The sequence below is a fragment of the Procambarus clarkii genome, chromosome 13 (genome assembly GCF_040958095.1).
Source record: "Procambarus clarkii isolate CNS0578487 chromosome 13, FALCON_Pclarkii_2.0, whole genome shotgun sequence".
In the NCBI taxonomy this organism is placed as follows: Eukaryota; Metazoa; Arthropoda; class Malacostraca; order Decapoda; family Cambaridae; genus Procambarus; species Procambarus clarkii.
In genome coordinates, this window is record NC_091162.1 from 29,654,929 (window position 1) to 29,674,871 (window position 19,943).

The following is a 19,943-nucleotide window of genomic DNA, read 5'->3' on the forward strand; positions in this document are numbered from 1 at the left end:
GGGCTCTGAGCCCTGGGGCCCACGCCCGGTAGGCGGCGCCCACGTGGCTTGGAGCTCGGTGAAGCACTCGCCCAGGGATGCCCTTCGTTTCCTTCCCCGTCCCAGGCGTTTTTCCCTGGAACCTGGTTTGTTGCGCCTTCTAGGCTTGGTTGCAGGGGCCAGGGTTCGTGATGCGCTTGGCCGTGCGTGTCCGGCCAGGCTCCCTACGAGCGTCCTGGCGTCTCCCTGGTGGCGACGCCTCCTGGCCGGGTTTTTCCTTTTCTTAGTTGTCTTTGTCCCTAGGGCCCGACTCTAGGGGTCCATGCCAAGGTCGGCATCACCCACGTGGCATGGCGCTCCGATGAGCGCTTGCCTTGGGCTGTGTACGCTTCCTTCCTGTCCTTCTCCCTTCTCGCCCTCGGGCAGGGGCCCCCCTTGTGGCGGCGGTGCCCCGGTGGGTAGGCCCACCACTTTATTCTTAACGGCTGCCTCGCGTCTGCCAGTGCCGTCCGGCATGTTCTTCTCCAGACGTTTGACTGGTCGGAGTTGCCTTGCTTGTTCGTCCACGTTGTTTGTACGTACGGTGTTGCTCGTTTTGTCCGTAACTAGGCGTTTTGTCTGGCTGGCGTAGACCAGCCTGTTCGCCCTAGACGTTCGTCTGACTGGTGTAGCCCAGCCTGTTTGTCCTGCGGTGTGTCTGGCTGGTGTATCCCAGCCTGTTCGTCCTAGACGTTCGTCTGACTGGTGTAGCCCAGCCTGTTCGCCCCTGACGTTCGTCTGGCTGGTGTAGCCCAGCCTGTACGTCCTAAACGTTTGTCTGGCAGGTGTAGCCCAGCCTGTTTGTCCTGGCGTTTGTCTGGCTGGTGTTGCCCAGCCTGTTCGTTCATAGACGTTGTCTGGCTGGTGCACAGCCTGCTTGTCCTCGTCCCCAGATTGTACGTCCCAGTTGCTGTCTGGCTGGTGTAGCCCAGCTCGTTCGTCCCAGACGTTTGTCTGGCTGGTGTAGCCCAGCTCGTTCGCCCCAGACGTTTGTCTGGCTGGTGTAGCCCAGCTCGTTCGTCCCAGACGTTTGTCTGGCTGGTGTAGCCCAGCTCGTTCGCCCAGACGTTTGTCTGGCTGGTGTAGCCCAGCTCGTTCGCCCAGACGTGTGTCTGGCCGGTGTAGTACAGTTCGTTCGTCCCAGACGTTTGTCTGGCTGGTGTAGCCCAGCTCGTTCGCCCTGACGTGTGTCTGGCTGGTGTAGTACAGTTCGTTCGCCCCAGACGTTTGTCTGGCGGGTGTCGCCCATTCGTTCGTCCCAGTCGTTTGTCTGGCTGTTGAAGTCGGTTGGTTCGTCCCAGTTGTTTGTCTGGCTGGCGTTTCCTAGCTTGTTTGCCCCAGTCGTTGTCTGGCTGTTGCAGCCCAGCCTGTTCGTCCCAGTTGTTTGTCTGGCTGGTGAAGCCCAGCGTGTTCGTCCCAGTTGTTTGGCCGGTCGGTGTAGCTCAGTTCGTTTGTCCCAGACGTTGTCTGGCTGAGGTAGCCTCGCTTGTTGGCCTCGGTCGTTTGTCTGGCTGGTGTAGCCCAGCTTGTTCGTCTCAGCTGTTTGTGTGGCTGGCCCAGCCCTGCTTGTTCGTCACTGATGGTTTTGTCTGGCCGGTGGAGCCCGGCTGGTTCGTCTCAGACGTTTGTCCGGCCGGTGTAGCCCCTTCTGTACGTACCCAGTCGCCCGGGATGGCCGGTGTATCCCGGCTTGTTCGTACCCAGTCGTCTGGGATGGCCGGTGTATCCCGGCTTGTTCGTACCCAGTCGTTTGGGCTGGCCGGTGTATCTCGGTTCGTTCGCCCCAGATGTTTGCTGGCTGTATTAATCTACATTAATGACCTTCCAAATGCCTCCCAACACCTCAAACCAATTCTATGTTCGTACCCACGTATGTATGTACCCATGTTCGTATGTTCCAATTCTTGTTCGTACCCAGTCGTTTGGGCTGGCCGGTGTATCTCGGTTCGTTCGCCCCAGATGTTTGCTGGCTGCATTAATCTACATTAATGACCTTCCAAATGCCTCCCAACACCTCAAACCAATTCTATTTGCTGACGACACAACCTTCATTTACTCCAGTCCTGACCCTCTTGCTCTAAATGCCACAGTAAATACTGAGCTAAATAAAGTCCATCTTTGGCTAACTGCCAACAAACTCACCCTTAACATTGACAAAACCTTCTATATTCTGTTTGGCAATAAATCCTCTAGTCTTATAAATCTCAAAATAAACAATACCCAAATTTGTAACAAATTAGATGGCAAATTCCTTGGCATTCTCATTGACCACAAGCTGAATTTCCAGGGACACATTCTAAATATATCTAAAAAAGTTTCAAAAACTGTGGGCATTCTTTCTAAGATCAGATATTATGTACCACGCCCTGCCCTGGTGACTCTCTATTACTCCCTTATCTATCCTTATCTCAACTATGGTATTTGTGCTTGGGGTTCTACTACCCAAAATCACTTAATTACGTCCTCTAATTACCCAACACAAAGCCGCTATTAGAACAATATCCAACTCTGGCCCCAGACATCACTCGGTACCCCTACTCAAATCTCTTAATATGTTAGATATTAAGTCACTGCACATTCTCTCATGTGTATTATACATATATAAAACGCTAAACTATAATGCCAATCCTGATCTTAAAAGCTTCATAATAGGTTGTAACAGAACCCATGAGCACCACACCAGAAATAAATACAGTTTTGATATTCCTAGAGTACGTCTTAATCAAACTAGAAATGCTCTGCAAATCAAGGGGCCCAGAATGTGGAATGACCTTCCCAACCATGTTAAAGACTGTACCTCTCTCAACCAGTTTAAGATAAAAACTAAACACTACCTAATAAATTCCCTGTAATCTACCTCACTCCTCTATTGTCAACCCATGTCTGTTATTTTTTTTTTTTTTTTTTAATCAACACTGTTTGTCAACCTATTGTATTTGTGCTGCTTTTTCAGTCATGTTTCCCCCTTTTTTTTTATCTTTATTTGTATTTGTTCTCAACATCTTTTATTCTTTATGCTCAATTAGTATTAAGTTCTAGATATTAATGTTTTCTTGCCCGAAACGCATTGCGTAATAGTGGCTTTAGGCATTGTATGTACTAGCTCTATCTATATATCAATCCATTAATGTAACATCACTTGTATGTATATACCTTACCTGAATAAACATCTGAATCTGAATCTGGCTCGGTGCCCACGCGATGTTCGCCCCAGCAGTTTGGCCTGCCCGGCGTAGACCGGCCCGTTTGTTCCATGACGTCTCGTCCCTCGGCGTCGCCGCCTGTTGTTCCTGCACGTACACGTTCCCTCCTGGTTCCCTGTCCCATCCTCCTCCAGCGCAGGCGCACGCCGTCGGGCAGGCTATGTCATGTTATTTCTTTTTTAAGTTTCTAAATTAATTTATTACATTGTTCAGCTTACAGTTATGCCTTGTATTTACTTACTATTCCTCTTGCAGTGTTATGCTGCGTCCAGTGCTGTGCGATACTCATCTAATTTTGTTCTCTTTCGAGAATATTATTGCTTAGGCTAGCATTCTCCCTTGTTTAGTACTGTTTAATAACCTTTCCATCCCTTGAACAATACAGTTTTCGCTACCCAAATCATTCCTTGCATATTACTGTTTTCTTACCATCCTATCCCTAGGTTAATCCCGCTTTAGCTACCAAATCTTCCCCATGCTTACCACCGTTTTCTTTTATTTGTTCAGCTCATTGCAAGTACATTATATTACGGTCTTATTCTATTGTTAGAATATAATATTCCCCTCCCGTTCTCTCTGTTCTGTTTTACTCCTCCAGGGTAGGCACATGCCGTAGAGTGGCTTGTCGGCTTGGGTGAGCTACGCCATGTTATCAATTTTAAGTTTCTCTAAATTAATTTATTACTTTGTTCAGCTTTCAGTTATGCCTTGTATTTACTTACTATCCTGTTGCAGCGTTATGGCAGTGTCCATTGCCGTGGGACACGCAATTAATTTTGTTTTCACTTTTGAGCCCATTATTGTTTAATCTAGTTCAACTATTCCTTGAATAAGTACTGTTTAACCAATCTATCCCCGAACATTAGTTTTATTCTATCCAAACTAAACCTTGCAGTTTTTTCTGTTTAACCTAACATCCTACACCTTGTATAGTCCTGCTTTATTCTACCCATTTTATCCATGACTCACTGATTACTCTTTATTGGTTCAGTTTTAATACAAGTATATATTATCTTTTATTCGCTCAGCTTAAAAATAAGTATATTACATTACGGTCTTAAGCTATTTATTTGTTCAGTTACAGTTTGTCTTGTATCCACTCTGCTACTTATTCTTTGTTTCTAGCACCGCTTAAGCTTCATGCCTTTCTTGCTGATTTGGCCTCACTGCGTTATTTATTATTTATTTAAGTTTCTAAACTTAATTGTTCCTTAGTCCAACTTCAGTTATGCCCGGTATTTACTTAATAACACTTTTGCAGTGTTAAATCAGTGCCATTGCTTACGTTTTCACCTTTCCACAGTGGCGAGAAGCCGGATCATGCAGCAACTGCAACACGGAAGAGGGCTCGGGCGGCGTCAACGTGAGGACAACAGCGCAGTGGTGCTAGGACGCAGCCGGCCAGGGCCAGGACGAAGCCCGCCCGTTTCGCCTCCCCCTCCTCGGGGGGCTCCTCGGGCGGCTCGGATACGGACGGCGACCACACATCCCAGAGGCCCACTGCCGGCATAGCGGCGGGTGGCACAGCGTCGCAGCCTTCACCCCTGTTGGGCGACGCTGCAGGCGCTCATCACGCAGGCCCGGGGGCCCTCTCACCCCACAAGCCTTCCGGCCACGGGGACTTCCGAGGCCGACCCTGCTGCGGCTGCCACAGCCGCCCTGCCCCCCTCCACTGACCGCCGCCCACGGGCCAGGGCCAGGGGGCATACGTCGAGGCGACGTGCAAGCTCCTCCAGTCCGTCCTCCTACGACGAGTCCCCTGAGGAGAGAGCGCCCCACACTTTCTCTAGCCCCTGGCCGGGGCATCTACGGGCGACCACGGGCTCCAGCATCCCACTCTTGGGCGTGCACGTCCCGCAAGCCCTTCGGGAGAAGGTCTGGGCAAACAAGTATGTCGACCTCGGGCAATTGCTTGCCTATGAGCGGGAATCAGGTTCTTTTGAGTCCCACTCCACGACACCCCCTGACGCAAAGCAGCCTGGTAAGAAGCAGCCGCCCCTGACGCCGGACCAGTGGGCGCATGGCCTTGACATCTACGCCACTATCTACGTCGAGAAGCACCCAGCGGAGGCTCAGGCTCTGTTTACCTATGCGCGTTACGTGAAGACCATGAAGACGACCCTCAAAGGCGACTGGATGTGGTACGATCAGGCCTTCAGATGGGACAGGGAGAGGTCGGGCTGTTCATGGTTGGACTACAGGCTGGACTTGGAATTTCGCTCGGTGCAACGCATCGCCCAGGCCGCTGCTCAGCCGATGAGGCAGGAGGCAGAGCGACAGGCAGCACTTTCTCTCTCCAGCGCCCGGGCAGCTGGGCTACCCCCGGGCTACTGCTTCGCCTACCACTCGAGGGGACCCGGCTGCACTTTCACCTCATGTTCATTCAAGCACTACTGCCCACGCTGCCGAAGGAGGCACCCTGCCTACAACCCATGCCCTCCAGCTCGGCCTCGCGACGAACCCACACAGGAAAAGCGCCCACGTCGCCACCCGCAAGTTACGGCTTCGAGGAGCTAGGCTGGGCTCCTGGTTACGACTCTCTCTATCTGGTCTAGGCGGGGCCCTCAGCCGCCTGTAGAAGAGCTTGCAGATCAGTACTATCGCGGTAGGCAGGTGCGAGAGTGACGTTTCCTTCCCAGTCGGTAGCGTAGTTGCTTGGCCACCCTGAGGTTTCCCTCGCGGCCAGCGGGCACTCGCCCTTCGGGGGGGGGGGGGGGGTGGTCCGGCCTGCTGGCCTGCGGGGTGGGGGTGCAGCGCCCGTCCCCAAGTGTTCCGCTGTCCGCAGCTACTACTTTGACTTTACAGACATTCTACTAGTAAGCCCTACCTTGTCAGGTAATTCCGTCCTTGGCGGCTCGGCCTCTGGCCTGGGGTTATTTTCTTCTCCAAATACATATCAGGCTTCCCCATGCAGTCACTATGTTTTCTGCCGCCTGATTATTCTCCAGCTAGGGTTTCCCTTATGTTATGTTGTTCACTTTGGTGTCCTGTACTTAGTATTAGATTTGTTACATTCGCCTCACTGCTAATTCTAGACATTAGGACATTAGGTTTCTGCAGAGTTTGTTACTAGGCTATAAGATTACGTTTTACTACGGGTGTACAATTTAAGATGTTTCGTGTACTTTGCGTTAGCCACGGCTATGTCATACATTTGTTAAGTCCTATTTAAAAAGCCTGTTTTACCTCTGCAGAATTATTTATCATGTCTATAAAATTACGCCCCCAAGGCTTGGTGTCTTCCTTCCCCTGATCAGAAAATGGCCCACTGCCTTTTGATGAAAGGCGGTGGAGTTTCTGATGGGGAAGGAAGAGACAATTGCGCATCGCGTCCCGCAGGCGCGGTGCGGCCAGCCTGGGTGGCATAAAAGGCGCGCGAAGTTAGGTCCCGCTCTCACTCCCTCTCCCGACCAGGTCCAAGATTCACGAAGCGCCCACCCTCCTCTCCCTTTCTGCTGGCTGCCAGTTCTCACGGTTCTGACTACGTCAGTCGTTGTTCCTCACGTTTTCCTCCCGTTTCACTGGGGATGGGTGGGGGGGGGGGGTGCAGCGCCCGTCCCCAAGTGTTCCGCTGTCCGCAGCTACTACTTTGACTTTACAGACATTCTACTAGTAAGCCCTACCTTGTCAGGTAATTCCGTCCTTGGCGGCTCGGCCTCTGGCCTGGGGTTATTTTCTTCTCCAAATACATATCAGGCTTCCCCAGTCACTATGTTTTCTGCCGCCTGATTATTCTCCAGCTAGGGTTTCCCTTATGTTATGTTGTTCACTTTGGTGTCCTGTTATACTTAGTATTAGATTTGTTACATTCGCCTCACTGCTAATTCTAGACATTAGGACATTAGGTTTCTGCAGAGTTTGTTACTAGGCTATAAGATTACGTTTTACTACGGGTGTACAATTTAAGATGTTTCGTGTACTTTGCGTTAGCCACGGCTATGTTATACATTTGTTAAGTCCTATTTAAAAAGCCTGTTTTACCTCTGCAGAATTATTTATCATGTCAATAAAATTACGCCCCCAAGGCTTGGTGTCTTCCTTCCCCTGATCAGAAAAAACACATTACCAAACATTCTGAGAGGTAAACATATACATTTCCTCCTTCACAAGTAGTATGGTATCAGACGTACACACAAATACTTTTATGACCTAGGTATACTGTATAGACAATTTGCAAGACACCTGCAGATAATTCAACAAAATATTACAATCTTGGTGCAAAATTCTTATATCTCTCAAGAATATCATCAACCTTTCCGTTGTGACACATCCAGGCTATTTGTTCAGGAACAGTCCTTATCTCAGTGTTTCTATATACATTAATCAACGGACAATCAAGAATATAATGGGCAAGGGTGTGAGACCTTAACATACCACATAGTTTACACTTCGTGTCATTATCATGAACATCTATCCCATATTCCCAGTAATATTTGTACCCAAGCCTGAGCCGCATGTACACAGAGTCACTCCAAGCATTTCTCCTTTTACCATAAGTGAAATGGGTGTTTTGACTCACATACATGTAGTGTTGCATGGTTTGACTACTCTCATACATTATCTCTCTCCTCTCCACTCCCGCCTGTGCCTGAATATTTCTGATTTTGCTTCTTATTTGTCTCATTGTGAATTCACATTCAATGTCAACTTGTGGTTTTGATGTGGCACGTTTGGCCAAGTCATCCGCCACCTCGTTGAGCACTATTCCAACATTAGATGGAATCCACATGAATTTCACACTATAACCTTTCAGCTGTATCTCAGTTATTCTTCTCTTACAGTCCTCCACTATAGACATGAAGACTGGGTTTCGACTGTTTAAGGACTCCAGTGCTCCTCGGCTATCGACAAATACAAAAACATTTTTGTCGTCATGACGTACTTCCTCCAAACACGCCAGAACGGCCTGCAGTTCAGCTTGTGTGGATGATATATAATTACTAAGCCGGAGTTCAATTATCCTGTCCACAGGCCTCAGAGTGGCAGAGCAACAATAAATAAATAAATAAATAAATAAATAAATAAATATGTTTATTCAGGATAAGGTACATACATACAAGTGATGTTACATTAATGGACTTGATATATAGATAGAGCTAGTACATACAATGCCTAAAGCCACTATTACGCAATGCGTTTCGGGCAGGAAAAACATTAATATCTAGAACTTAATACTAATTGAGCATAAAGAATAAAAAATGTTGAGAACAAATACAAATAAAGATAAAAAAAAAAGGGGGGGGGAACATGACTGAAAAAGCAGCACAAATACAATAGGTTGACAAACAGTGTTGATTAAAAAAAAATAACAGACATGGGTTGACAATAGAGGAGTGAGATAGGTTACAGGGAATTTATTAGGTAGTGTTTAGTTTTTATCTTAAACTGGTTGAGAGAGGTACAGTCTTTAACATGGTTGGGAAGGTCATTCCACATTCTGGGTCCCTTGATTTGTAGAGCATTTCTAGTTTGATTAAGTCGTACTCTAGGAATATCAAAACTGTATTTATTTCTGGTGTGGTGCTCATGGGTTCTGTTACAACCTTCAATGAAGCTTTTGAGGTCAGGATTGGCATTACAGTTCAGCGTTTTATATATGTATAATACACAAGAGAGAATGTGCAGTGACTTAATATCTAACATATTCAGAGATTTGAGTAAGGGTACCGAGTGATGTCTGGGGCCAGAGTTGGATATTGTCCTAATAGCAGCTTTGTGTTGGGTAATTAGAGGACGTAAATGATTTTGGGTAGTAGAACCCCAAGCACAAATACCATAGTTGAGGTATGGATAGACGAGGGAGTAATAGAGAGTAACCAGGGCAGGGCGGGGTACATAATATCTGATCTTAGAAAGAATGCCAACAGTTTTTGAAACTTTTTTTGATATATTTAGAATGTGTCCCTGGAAATTCAGCTTGTGGTCGATGAGAACGCCAAGGAATTTGCCGTCTAATTTGTTACAAATTTGGGTATTGTTTATTTTGAGATTTATCTGATTAGAGGATTTATTGCCAAACAGAATATAAAACGTTTTGTCAATGTTAAGGGTGAGTTTGTTGGCAGTTAGCCAAAGATGGACTTTATTTAGCTCAGTATTTACTGTGGCATTTAGAGCAAGGGGGTCAGGACTGGAGTAAATGAAGGTTGTGTCGTCAGCAAATAGAATTGGTTTGAGGTGTTGGGAGGCATTTGGAAGGTCATAAATGTAGATGAGAAAGAGGAGAGGGCCAAGTATGCTGCCCTGAGGAACACCAATGTTGATGGGTAGTGTGGGAGAAATTGTATTATTCACAGAAACATACTGGAGCCTGTCAGTAAGATAAGATTTGAGGTATTGCAGGGAGTGTCCTCTGACTCCATAATGATGTAATTTAAGAAGAAGGTTTTGATGGTTGACAGTGTCAAAAGCCTTACGCAGGTCCACAAATAACCCAACAGGAAACTCCTTTTTATCAAGAGCTGCGTGAATTAAGTTAATCATACTAATAAGTGCATCATAAGTGCAACAACGTCCCGCCTGACGTAGAAAGTAAAAGCGCTCCTCTTCCACTTGCCGACTGCCATTATCTCCGATTGGCGAGACCGTCTAGAGACAGCTGGGTGGCCCTGCCGAACGAAAGGAATGCGGGCGTAGTCAGCTGGGGGTTCCAGCTGGTTGCTGGACCCGCCACTATCTCCGTTGGCGAGCCCGTCAAGAGAGCTGAGTGGCCCTGCCAATTCTAAAGGAATGAGGGCGTGGTCGGCTGGAGGCGAGCCTAGCTCTGCGAGGGTGGCGCGAAGCGCCCTGGAGAAGTCTTGCCTGTTCACTGGGGCACGGGCCGGGTAGAACTTGCCGGGGGGCCCGCTCGCCGGGCTAGGTTATGCGTGCGTCCCGCACTGTGCTTGTAGAATCCGAAGATAGTGCTGATTCCTGACCATGTAAACGATACCTGGTCCAGTCAGAGAGTGTGTCGACCTTTTGTCGCGTAGATCACCTCCCCCGGGCTGAAAGTAATATGGCAGTAAGGGTGGGCAGAAGCGGCATGCAGTGGTATATAAGTAGGAATTAACAAATGTAACATGTCCATGTCTGAGTACTAATATTTAACTTAAAATGTACCCCCGTAGTAAATTAAGAGTAAGCTTAGCCTAGTGACATGGCAAACACGTTCTGCAGAAACCTAATGGCAGATGAAATGTAATTAAAACTAGGTATAACAGTCAGGACACAAAGGGTAAAATAAAGTGAATAGATCACATAACACTTAACGGACGCACTGCCAGACGAGTTGGGCTTGCATATAGGGAAACACGTACGCCAGCAATGCTCAAGCTCTTTCAGAAAGCCCTAGCCAAGGCGAGGGAGCGCATGACAGAGCTCAGGCAAGATAACTGGGAAACTTTTGTTAACAGTCTCAACTCTCACACCCCCCTCAGCCAGGCATGGAAGAATATTAAAAGAATTAAAGGCGATAAGATCGGCCATGTAGCACACGTGTACACCTTAAGCGAGCTATGATTGGCCTTAAACCGCCTACCTAATGGCAAGGCACCTGGAGAGGATGGAATTCCATATGAACTCATCAAATATCTTCCACCGACTGCACACAGCACTCTTCTAAACTATTACAACTGTTACGACCCTGGGTTCTTCAGTGGAAACCAGAGGTCAAAATTGAACTAAATAAGCTACGTTAGATTAGCAAATCGCAACTCGATGTGTCTTTGTTTGTATCTTCCCTGCCAGACGTAAGACTATTCTTGTTTCTCAAAGAGCATTTAAAGACTGAGCTTGGGGTTGATTATCAAATAATAACATAGGCACCAACTATGCTTACTAATACTTTCTAATCATTTGTAAAGTAAACCTGAGTAAACTTGGTATAGGGCTGCGGTACGATTAGTTGAGCAGTCTGCCAGCAGCGAGCCAGCTGGGGGGAACGAATGAGACTCCAATTTTTTCTGAGCTGGCGTGGTGTGGACAGGATCCTCCTACTCTTCCTCCTCGTTTCCTTATTTCTGTGTCTTGTTCAAGCTAAGTATATACTGTGTACATTATTCAATCTCTGGCATACTCATGTTCTATGTGTAGAGTAGTATACTCTGTGTGTAATAGGTGTTTTTAGAGTTTATATTACTAGTTATTCTAAAGGGGGTCCCATTGGAACCACGTGGTCCCCCTACCCTAAGCTGACTCTAATTTCAAGTTATTCAATAGTAGAGCTTTACCCTAGCTTGTGTTCAGTGTAAAACCTTGTATCCTGCTTATGTGGACCAAGGCTTTTAACGTAAGGTAGTGTGGTAAAGTTATTATTATTATTGTTATTGGTGTGAATGTATATGGGGGCTGTTAAGGGGTTAATAAATAAGTACATGAATTATAAGAGTATCGTTCTTCCTGTGTAGGAGATCTTGATCATTCCCTAGACTGACCTTGTTGTGTAGCCAAGTAGTCAGCACTACTTCTAGTTTCCATGGGGGCCGGGCCTTACTGATCTCCCCAAATAGATACATCTTTATTCTGACTGACCTTACCCCTGAATAGCACTAGTTTCCCAATAGCAAGCCCACCATTTATTATAACAACAACCTATACTGGACTCACGGAAATATTCCTTCACAATGGCAGACCAGTATTATTCTTCCGTTCCTTAAACCAGGAAAAGACCCATCCCAACCTGCGTCATACAGACCTATCTCCCTACTATCATGCCTCAGTAAAGTCATGGAAAGGCTAGTACATACTCGCCTCCAATGGTACCTAGAATATAACACTATTATACCGTCACTCCAAGCTGGATTTCTACCGCAATGCTCCACGCTAGATCAAATACTCTGCCTTGAACATGAAATCCGCACCTCTCTCAGAAGCAGTAAATATTGTCTTGTTGTCTACTTAGACCTCAAAGGAGCTTATGATAGCATTCTTCATACTTGCCTCTTCGCAAAGCTTGCACGTTTAGGCGTACAGGGAAGATTACTTTTATGGTTACAGTCCTATCTCACAAACAGGACCTCCAAAGTCTTTATACAAGGCGAGTTTTCCGATGGCATCCCAATACAAACAGGAGTCCCACAAGGCTCCATACTAAGCCCAACCCTATTTGCCGCATTCTTAGCAGATTTGCCTAACACCCATCCTGCTCACCTCTCGGCGTACGCCGACGACTTAACATTGTATTATTCAGACAATGCCCTACCTAATACAGTCTCAACAATGCAAACAGCACTTGACCACCTCATAGATTGGACACAACAATGGGGCCTTCAAGTTAGTACTACCAAAACCTGCTATCAGATTTTCACTAAAAAAAGACTACTTCATCTACCCACCCTCACAATATACAACACTCCCATCCAACACGTACGAGAACATAAATATCTTGGCATGCGCTTAGACTCCCCCTTACTTACCTGGAGAGCACACATTCACCACCTTAAACAGACGACACAACCCCGACTCGCCATACTTAAAGCCCTCACTGGCACCACCTGGGGAGCACACCATAAAATCTTGCTCCGTTTCTATACAACCAACATTCGCAGCCAACTAGACTATTGTTGCCAAGCATATGCGTCGGCGGCGCCCACTAACCTACAGAGCCTCGAGGTCATACAAAATAATGCCCTGCGACTTATATGTGGCGCAATGCGTTCAACTCCAATCCTCGGACTTTACGGGGAAACAGGCCTCACAAGCCTAGCCACCAGACGAGACATTATGTGTGCCAACTATCTGTCACTCTGTACCACTGCTCACCAGACACACCCATACAGATCAAAAATTAACCCAACAGTTAACCCACATAACCCCCGCTCCCCAACCATTCACTCGCAACCTTTCCTCACACGGGCTACAAATAACCTCAATATAGACCTCTCCCTACTCCAAAACTGTGAAACCCAACTTCCTGTTCCCCCCATTCCACCTTGGCTTTATACAACTCCTAATACAGCAATACAACTCGAAGACAACATTCCAAAATCTGCACCAAATTCAGCCATAGCCTCAGTCTTTGTCTCAACAATGAAAAATTGCTACCCAAATACCACAGAGATTTATACAGATGGGTCTCGCATCTTCATGAACAACGTACCCTCGGTCACTTGCGCTGTATGGATACCGGAATACCATCTCAAGCAGGGATGGCGGTTACCAAACCAACTATCTATTTTCACAGCGGAATTATATGCCTTGTATCAAGCTCTCCAAATCATCACAACATTACCAGTTGGGATATATACAATCTGTAGTGACTCCAAGAGCGCGATTCAAGCAATTACGTACTCTTCGAAAACATGCAAAGAGATTGTCTACCCATGCCTTCAACTTCTTCACAAACATCAATTGAACGGTTATGACACCTCTATCCAATGGGTCCCAGCACATTGTGGTATTCTCCATAATGAACTTGTAGACCAGCTAGCCAAAGCGATGCACAACACGCCTCACCTTACCCGTCATCCAATTCCCCATGTTGCACGTAAAGGAGCCTTCAAAGATACCATCTCCCAGGATTTTGCAACAAACTGGAAAACGTTATGCTCACCTTTGCACTATGGGTCCATTAAAAAGAAATGGGAAACTTGGAAACATGTCCGATATAAAAGCAGAGAAATTGGTGTAACGATGACCAGATTAAGGCTGGGACATACCAAACTAGCAGCACACAGCTCTAACTACAGAACAGACATCAATGAACTCTGTACTCACTGTCAGGTGCCTGAAACAGTCGAACACTATCTCCTGCACTGCTTCCGACATTATAGTGCCAGAGTAAATTTCAAACAAGTCTTTATCGCACTTAAAATACCCTTCACCATCGAGCATATATTAGGAGGTGGCGACCACTCGTTACAAGAAAAATACCAAATAGTCAAAGCACTGGCTAAATATCTGCAGTCGACCAACAAATTGGGTCACATCTGACCCGCGCCACATTTATACTTGGCGCCACCAACAGCTAAACACAGAAAACAACTGCCTCGTCACAGCACCAAGGATCAGCTGACGCCATAAACACAACACACCGCCCTACGGTGCGGCAAGTCTCCCTACAACACACACCTCTGTTTTAATCACCGTTCCTCTATCTACAGCACAACGCAACAAGCACCTTGATAGCTCCGATCATCTTCAACATAAACGCGTCCAACATCAGTACTGGTGCAGTCATCGGGAGGACAAACCCTTCATGTAAACTGCACCTACTATCAACAAGAAGAAGAAGGGGGAAGATTATTGAAGCTAGAGCTAGGTGGTTGCCCAAGCATCGACTAACTCGTTTGCTCTGTGTAGAGGGTGAGGGTGTGCTACTTGGCCGATCTTATCGCCTTTAATTCTTTTAATATCCTTCCATGCCTGGCTGAGGGGGGTGTGAGAGTTGAGACTGTTAACAAAAGTTTCCCAGTTATCTTGCCTGAGCTCTGTCATGCGCTCCCTCGCCTTGGCTAGGGCTTTCTGAAAGAGCTCGAGCATTGCTGGCGTACGTGTTTCGCTATATGCAAGCCCAACTCGTCTGGCAGTGCGTTTCAAAGTACGCAGTTTGAGGTCATTGTAATAGGCATGGCGTTTATTACCTTTCATATCGTTCCGACTATTGGATGGTGCAGGGGGCCGACCTAAAGGGTCAGCAAACATCTGAATGCTCTGTACTAGATCGTCGTTAAATGTCTGGACTGTGGAAGGATCATAAGTGCTGTACCACTCTGACACATGAGCAACAAAGTCTTCACGTCCAGCAGGAGGAACACTGAGCCGTTTGCGTTTGAAAGTTCCACCGGGCAGGATGGTATTTCCTATACATAGAGTAGTCAATCTAGGGTGATGATCTGACAACAAATCTATTACAATAGATGATGTGCACCAGACGTGAGAGACGTTGAAACCAACACAGAGGTCTAGAATGCCTCCACAAATATGCGTGGGTTCAAGGTCACCCACAATCTGCACATCTTGGTGACTATTAAGTAGCGACAGCAGTTGATTCCATTACCGTTACTGAAGCGAGAGCCACCAATGTCCTTGTGTCTAGCATTGTAGTCACCAAGAATGATGGTTGGCTCTGCTTGAGCGCAGGCCGGAAGATCAATATAATTTAACTTTCCTGCTGGAGGAGTGTTACGACCCTGGGTTCCTCAGTGGAAACCAGAGGTCAAAACTGAGCTAATAAACTGCCTTTAGTATTGGAAACGCATCACGATGTGTATGTGTTTGTATCTTCCCTGCCAGACATAAGACGATTCCTGTTTCTCACAGAGCATTTTAAGACTGAGCTTGAGGTTGATTATTAAATAATAAAATAGGCAACAACTATGTTTACTAATACTTTCTAATCAAGTGTAAAGTAAATCTGAGTAAACTGGGATAGGATTGCTGTATGATTAGTTGAGCAGTCTACTGGCAGCGAGTGAGCTGGGAAGGAGATGCGAGAGCTCTCTCTCTCTGCTGGCTGGCTGTGGTGAGAGAAACTCCTCTCCCTCCTCTCGTTTTTTATTTCTGTGGGTTAATACCCAGCTAAGTATACTGTGTTACGTTCTCATTATCTGGCATAGGCCTGTTCTAATGTGTAGAGTATTATTCTTTGTAGGAGATAGGTGTTCCTAGGGTTTGTGTTACTAGTTATTCTGAAAGGGGTCCCAGTGGAACCACGTGGTCTCCCTACCCTAAGCTGACTCAAGCTTCTAGCTCTTTACTAGTAGTACTTTACCCTAGCTTGTTCACAGTGTAAACCTTGTATCCTGTCTATGTGGACCAAGGCTTTTAACGTAAGATAGGGTGGTAAAGTAATTATTATTATTGTTATTGGTGTGAGTGTATATGGGGGGGTTGTTAAGGGGTTAATAAATAAGTACGTTAGTAATGGAGTATCCCTTCTTCCTGTGTGGAAGTCCTATGATCAACCTCTAGTCTGACATGGTCTAGTAGCAAGTTATATTACTGTGGATAGTTTATTTTGGGGGCCGGGCCTTTTAGTTCTCCCATGTTGGATAAGTCTGTATTCTAACTACCCTTACCTCTTAATAGTACTAGTTCCCCCATAGCAAGTCCACCATTATTATAACAAGCATATAGATTAAATACATTGAGAACAGAGTTGCCCACATAGATCCTCACTCCATGATACTGTTGACCGGCAGTTTGTTTTTCTGGCAGAAGTTGATGGTGTAGGGATTGTTTGATGTATAGAATGCAAGAGTTACTGGATCTGAGGTTGTAAGAAACAAATGAGGGCAATTTCGGGGGTGAGGATCCTGCGGGAACTCTGCACTCCTGGAGACATACAATATCGATGTGTTCAGTTGTTAGTTTGTGATGTAAATCTGAGAACCTTTTTTTGAGGGACTGCAATGTTCCAGCTAAGGACGGATTACTTAGTTAATTGTGCATTTAAAGTCAGCATTATATATTGATATTATTAGTTCACTTAATATATATTATCTATATACATATTATCTATTGCACTACGATATAAGTCCAGGAACATTTCTTAGTTTATTACCAATGTCACACATTTGCCTCCAATGGTCTAGTACAATTTTTCGGTCATTTCCAGCTATAGAGTCGTTTTGAACATACTTTTTTTTTTTTTTTTTTTTTTACATGCGAACATGCGAATAATTACAATAAAATAATAAACTAATAACAAACAATCAGACAACAAAAAAGTACAGAAGCACAAAGCAAGTTAATACAAAGTAACACAAATACACTAAATACCGGCCCGAAGGGCCGACAACAAAAACACAACAAGGAGCATAAACACAATGAAACACAACACCGGACAGAAGGGTAACGGAAATATGATAAATACAACAAAAAAAACAACAACACCGGCCTGAAGGGCGCACAATAGGTACACCACATTGCAACTAACCACAGGCCACAGCAAGCACACAGACTACTCAAAGTGTTCATACTTATCCGGCCACACCGCCGCCGGGAATCGAACACAATACGCCTCCCACAGTAACATTACGTCATTCGGAACAGGTACAGTATTAACAGTACGAGGATCAGGCATTAACTCCGGCACACCCACAACAAAACACCGAGCCCGCTGTACCCAGATGGAAGAAGGACACCACGGAACAGGATGCACGCAGTCAATAATGGCAAACTGCAAAGGATGCTGCGCATCATGCGCCACTCCGGAGGCCAAGATGAGAGGGAGGGGCTCCTTCCCACGAGGCCGGGCAATGGGCAGCGCACTGGGAGCCTCCTCGGCAGCCTCACAGTGCTCCGCATCAACCACCGGACGTTGTTCCTGCCGGGACCCCCCACGCTTGGCATCCTTCTTCAGTACCAGCTTGATGCCTCGGCGCACACCAGAACTCTCACCATCCACGTCAGTAGGAGCGACCACCCCCCACTGCGGAGAACCTTCTGCAGGAGAACGAACAGGATGTAAATCATAGGTACAAACATCGTCAACAGCAGACACATGGACGTCAGCCACCACCAGCGTCGTAGAGCGCGAAGCACCCGGAGTCGCCACATCATCTCCCGAAGCTCCACCTGCGTCGTAGTCCTCCGCATCAGCTCAAGCAGTAGAAGAACGCCTGGAACGCTTGGGCACTGGCCGCACATCCTCACAGCCGGAGGCAGACCCAGAACCACGGGCCTCACGAACCGGGCGAACCGACGCCCATCGCAGAACGGCAGCAGCCTCTACCACAGGGGGAACCGGACCACACACAATAGGAGGTTCCGCAGCCACCCCAGCACCCAGCACAGGAGGAACCCGAGGGGAGGACGCAGGGCCAGGGTCCACAGCCGAAGACGAGGAAGCCGACGGCGACGCTCCACAGGGATCACCAGGAAGGTCCATGGGAACGGCAGGGCCAGAGACATGGTCAGGAGGAACATCCGATGGCACCGCAACACCCTGAGGAGGGTCTACGACAACCGGGGGAACGACGGGTGACACTGGGAGAGCCTCAGCAGCGAACGGGACGCTCACCTCCTCACCCCCGGAGTCCTCCTCCGGAGGGAGCGGCGGGAAATCCTCCTCACGGAACAAGTTCACAGGAGCGACCGGATCAGCAGTACACCCGGCAGCCTGATGCCCCAACAAGCCACACCGGAAGCAAGTACGGGGTTGCCAGGCATAAAACACACACACGTAGTACCCCAACAGCCGGACAGAGCACGGTATGTCCGACCTCAGTCGCATCCCGAGGGTCCGAATGTTGGTCTTCACACCCGAATACGTGCCAGACGACAGTGAGTTCATCCGCACACTGATGACGGAGCCGTACCTCTGGAAGAATCGCCGGAGGAGAGTCTCAGGAAACTCCATGGGGGCGCCATGAACACTGACATACGTCACAGCACCACTACGGTCTGAAATGGTCACAGACCCGGTGCTGTCCTGTAGCTGCAAAGTACGTCCCTCGTACCTCCTTAAGAAAGCACGGTACACCGCCTCACCCACAAACTTGACAATAAGACGGTGAGCAGTTACCAGCTCAATGCCATATACGTCCCCAACCGGGACACGAAGCATGTCACTCAATACCACGTCCACCAGCGGGTAACCAGCACGGCCAGTAAACTCCAATCCGATGGAGTTTACCCTCACGACAGGGGAAAGATGGCCGCCCATCGTAAATAATAATAATAATAATAATAATAATCTTTATTTAGGTAAGGTACATACATAAAGAGATTTACAAAGTTTGTTGGCTTTATAGATAGAGCTAGTACATACATTGCCTAAAGCCACTATTACGCAAAGCGTTTCGGGCAGGAAAAACATTAATGACTACAGCTTAAAACTAATGGGTAAAAAGAAAAGATGTGATGAGTACATATAAAAAATAGAGGTAAAAGAGGGGGGAACATTGTTGAAAAAGCAGCACAAATACAATTACAAATTATTACAGAAAATTACATTCAAACAGCGTTGATTTGAAAAACAAAAAAAACAAAAAATATACATGGGTTGACAACAGGGGGGTAAGGTGGGTTACATGGAATTTATTAGGTATAGCTTCGTTTTTAACTTAAACTGGTTGAGAGAGGTACAGTCTTTAACATGGTTGGGAAGGTCATTCCACATTCTGGGCCCCTTGATTTGTAGAGCATTTCTGGTTTGATTTAGTCGTACTCTAGGAATATCAAAACTGTATTTATTTCTGGTGTGGTGCTCATGGGTTCTGTTACAACCTTCTATGAAGCTTTTGAGATCAGGATTGGCATTATAGTTTAGCGTTTTATATATGTATAATACACATGAGAGAATGTGCAGTGACTTAATGTCTAACATATTCAGAGATTTGAGTAGGGGTACCGAGTGATGTCTGGGGCCAGAATTGGATATTGTCCTAATAGCAGCTTTGTGTTGAGTAATTAGAGGACGTAAGTGATTTTGGGTAGTAGAGCCCCAAGCACAAATACCATAGTTGAGATATGGATAGATAAGGGAGTAATAGAGAGTCACCAGGGCAGGGCGTGGTACATAATATCTGATCTTAGAAAGAATGCCCACAGTTTTTGAAACTTTTTTTGATATGTTTAGAATGTGTCCCTGGAAATTCAGCTTGTGGTCAATGAGAATGCCAAGGAATTTGCCATCTAATTTGTTACAAATTTGGGTATTGTCTATTTTGAGATTTATTTGATTAGAGGATTTATTGCCAAACAGAATATAGAAAGTTTTGTCAATGTTAAGGGTGAGTTTGTTGGCAGTTAGCCACAGATGGACTTTATTAAGCTCAGTATTTACTGTGGCATTTA